Source organism: Triticum urartu, chromosome 7A (assembly GCF_056163025.1).
Source record: "Triticum urartu cultivar PI428250 chromosome 7A, HENAU_Tu73, whole genome shotgun sequence".
Taxonomy (NCBI): domain Eukaryota; kingdom Viridiplantae; phylum Streptophyta; class Magnoliopsida; order Poales; family Poaceae; genus Triticum; species Triticum urartu.
The window spans coordinates 120,362,312-120,366,901 of NC_141879.1; positions in this window are offsets into that span (position 1 = coordinate 120,362,312).

Below are 4,590 nucleotides of genomic sequence, written 5' to 3' on the forward strand. Positions count from 1 at the left end.
AATAAAGCAAGAGAGAAAAGCAACACTCTCTCTCTCGAAGCCTATGATCTATACATCTTCTCCCCCTTTGGCAACAAGTTACCAAAAAGCTCCTAGAAAATTCATAGCACTAGATCGACGCTCAGGCTTGATCTTCAGGTGGTGGTGGAGTCCGGATCACTCCAAGGACGAAGGCTTCGGTAGATGCTGAAGGAGTCGCTGGAGTTGGAGCTGAAGTAGATGCTGGAGCTGGTGGAACTGAGGCTGTGGCTGGTGCTGAGGTGGTGGCTCTTGTGTCAGCAACTGGCACGGCAGATGACCTCGGGCCTCGTGGCACTCTGGCAAAGGCATGAGTGGTAGTCCTGCCTCTCCTCTCCTGCATGTCCTCCTGGAGCTGCTCCACTGCAGACTGAACTTTCGTTACCTTGACATCCAAGTCATAGAACTTCTGTTCCATGATTCTCTCTAGGCTCTGCTGACTCTGAGTGAGGGTGTCCAGACTTTGCTCAATCCTCAGCGTGGATGCAATCAAGTAACCGAGCTGCTCTTGTTTGGTCTTCAAGAAGTATTCAGATGCCTCCTCTTGAGTAGGCATCTTGGCAGCTTTCTCCTTCCTCGCCTTCTCCTTCTTTGCATATGCTTGTGCAGACGATGGCTCGTTCTCAGTCATCACAACTTCATTGTTCTCGAAATCTAGACGGATGGGCAGGTGTTCCTTGTCCAATAGATATATGCCCGTGCCCATCTTGGAGTTGATGAGCTCCTGAATCTGAGGGGCATATCCGCAGCTCCTCTTCTGATCTGCTGCAGTCCTCTTGATTGTTTCCACTATGAGGCTCATCATCTTGAACTTCTGAGGCACATCAAACACATGTAGCAAGTTGATAGCATGGCCTCTGATCATCTTGTGATCTCCAGACTTGGGCAGCAAGGTGTGCCTTAGTATCCAATTGATCATAGGCAGTCCTGATAGAAGGTAATGCACAGACCCAAATTTGAAGGTGTCAAGAGCTTCATTGGGAATTTCCTTGTACATATTGGACATGGAGTTATGGTCCATCTTCTTCTTGGCATAGATATCCAAGTCACCATCTTGCTCCTCTGGGGCATTGATCAACTTTGCCCATTCCTCAACAGTGGATTGGTACCTCGTACCCTCAGACATCCATGTGATCCTCCCATCTGGATAAAAGTGTGCCGTGGAGTAGAACTGCATGATAAGCTCCTCGTTCCACTTTGTGAGCTTCTGCCCAACAAAGTCAGCTACTCCACAAGTTATGAAGCTGTCTTGCACTCCAGGATAGTGCTCTTCGTTTTCCTTGATATATTCCCAGTCGACCCATCTCATATCACATACAATGGGCTTCTTATCTAGCAGCACAGTCTCATAAAAATCCTGCTGCTCCTTGGTGTGAAACCTGTAGTCCACGGCAGTCCTTCTTCTTGAAGCATATGGGTCTGCTTCTCTCCACTTTCTCAGCCCTGAATCTCTCCTGAGCTTCATGTCCTCAGCCACAGGATGAGCATCGTTGTTGCCTGGGATCTTGGGCTTTAGCTTGCTTAGGACATTCTCTTCCTCTTCTTCAGCAACAGTCTCAGGCACTGGGGCCTTGTTCTTCTCAGCTGCAGGAATGCTCCTTGTATTTCTCTTAGGCTTTGGCTTTGGAGCTGACTTGGCCCTGGAAGCAGCTCCCCCTGATTTTATGGCATCTCCCATTAGCTTGGGTGCCTTGGGTGCTGGTGCAGCTACTTCTTCTTCTTCTTCCTCTTCCATGATGGAAGCTTTGCCAAGCACTCTAGCCACAGTCTTCTTCACCCTTTCCTTTCTTTTATTGCCCTCAGCTGCAACTGGCTCTTGGGGAGTGGGCTTCTCAGTTGAGGCTCTTGCCTTTGACATGGGCTTCCTGCCTGCTGGCCTTTTGATTTTCAGACCTGGCTTAGTGCCTTGAGCTGGCTCAACTCTCTTGGAAGTGGCCTCTTCCTCTGCCACATAGTCCTCATCTTCTGAATCTGAAGTCCTCTTTTTCTTTTGTCTCGTGGCAGCCTTTGGCAAATTGCTAGGAGTGCTCCTGCTGCCTTCATCAGATGAACTGGAGGGACTAGTGCCCTCACTCATCACTATTTGCTGCTCTGACATGTTTTGGCTATCACTTTGATCAGACATGCTGCAAACTGACTGCTGACCCTGTGAATAGATTATAGATGAGATAGAAAAGATGAGCATCACAAAATGCAGAGATTTTTGCAAAAGAATGATCCAAAAACTTAGTTTTAGTTTCCCGCTGAAATCATCTTGGATCTACCGATTTTCAAACTCGGTGATACCGAAGCAGTTTTGGAACCTAAACTAGTGAACTCGGTAGGACCGAGTCACAGTTCGGTGGCACCAAGACTGCTAGGGTTTCACTGAGTTCAAAAATCGGTCACACCGATAAGTAATTCTCGGTCAGACCGAGTCTCACTTGTGCAATGGCATAAGCCACATCGGTGGGACCGAGTTTTTCAACTCGGTGGGTCCGAGATGGTTTCAGCGGAAACCTAAACCTAGAATTTTCAAATCAAACCTAATCTACGGGTGTTTTGACTGGATAGAAGTTTATCAAACGTGGCTAGAATCAATATGATCACAATGTGCTAGGAATCAGATTGAGGAATAGCACAAAGATCAAGTCCATACCCTAGTTCGGCGAGGACTTGCTACGACGGCAACGGCGGGGCAGAATTCCCGTTGACGGCGACGGAGACCAGCGACTGGAGGCTGCTGGTGGCGAGAAGACGATCCGGAGACCACGAGGGCAGAGTAGGCTATCGCGCGGGCGAAGGGGTTCGGAGAAATTTCCAAATTTTACCCGTGACTATATATAGCCCGACCCTGTCGGTGTGACCGAGTGGAACGACTCGGTGGCACCGAGATTCATAACTGCGTGTAGTTATTGAAACTCGGTGTGACCGAAAGGTTCAAATCGGTTGCACCGAGATCGAAAACCTAGATCAACTTAATGATCTCGGTAGGACCGAAAGTGGAGTATCGGTCAGACCGAGCATCATAAAGAGGTTTTGGAAGTTTAAGTCTATGACGAATCGGGGACTCCGAGCGCTCCTCACACAGAGTGGTTCGAATCTGACTTGATCAAATTTTGTGATGCAGCATGAATAGATTTTGAGACGAGAAAAGCATAGATAGCTAGAGGAGGTTCTTAGGCATTCTTGTCCATCCACTTGGCAAGAAGATAAAACCGAACAATCAAAACAACAAGTGGATGTCCTCGAATGAGTAAAATATGCAACCGGCATGCTCACACAATAAGATGGCAAATGAAATATGTGGCAAGGCATGCACAACCAATTCTAGCATCTATCAAGCAATTTGCGATGACTAGGTCATCTATATATGAGTATATTGACTTAGGAGTCAAATGATCATAGGTCATACTCATCGTTTAAGCTCAAGTGGGGTTACCACTTTTACATAAAGCATTGTTTTGTTCACATCTTTAGAGTTGCTTTAGCTCAAGTCTTAGAGTAAAGCTCCCCCTAGATGTGATATCCCCCCTAAGAGGGATGAGCTAACCTTGGGATTTGTCGATGATTACTTCATGTGGATGTTGAAGATGTGGATGCTCAATGTTGATGTAGATCACTTGGAGCTATCCATTTGAGTGAATTGCACTTTCAATACCTACATGGGTTAGTCCCACAAGGAACAAACAAGGATATCCATAGACATAGAGTGATGCACACAAAAGATGATGTCCATGAAAACTTTTAGGTTACCTTGTCCCTTGTCTTACCAACAAGAGGGTTTATGACTCCTTGAACTAGTGCAAGATGTGGAAGTTGATTGCACTTGTTCTTGCCAAAATGATAAGAGTGAAGTATGTTAGCGGAGTCACCCTCAAGAACTCTCTAGTTCTTCATCTTTTGGATCCACATCATCTTGATGGGAATCCTTGGAGTTGTAGTCGTACTTGATGAAGTGGAACTTGAAGTAGTCTTGGGAATCCACTTGACTAAGGTCTTAGGAGCTTCTTCAAATGCATCAATTTCCTCTTGAAGCTTGTCCTTGCCTTTTTGCTCGTAGTCTTGTGGTGGAAGATCATCTTGAGCTTGTGTCCCCTTGAAAGAAGCATACTTCTCTTGTTGAGGGACAAACTTTGTCTTGGGGTATTGATCTTCTTCCCACTCAACTCCATTGGCATTGAACTTTCGTTCAAAACCAACACCTTGATTCTTCCGGTGTATTCCTTGCTTGCGCACAATTTCCTCAAATTGCTTACTCCCGTCAAGGCTTTTGTAGACTCCTTTCTCTATAATTCCCTTCAATAAGCTATTTTCTTGATCAAGTGTAACTTGGCTAAGAGAATCATTAGTGGAATCAAGAGAACTACTAGAAGCAACAATATTGGTTTTAACATGATCATTGTTACTGCTAGAGGAAGAATCTTTCTTGTTACTAGACTTGACTTGACGCATGTAAGTAGATAAGAGTAAACGCTTGGCAATGTAAGAAGAACTTTTCTTGCGGAGATCATCATTGATTGCTTTTAAGAACTCATGCTCTTGCTCAAGATTGAGCTTCTCAAAGCGTAATTTCTCATGAGCTCTTAAAAG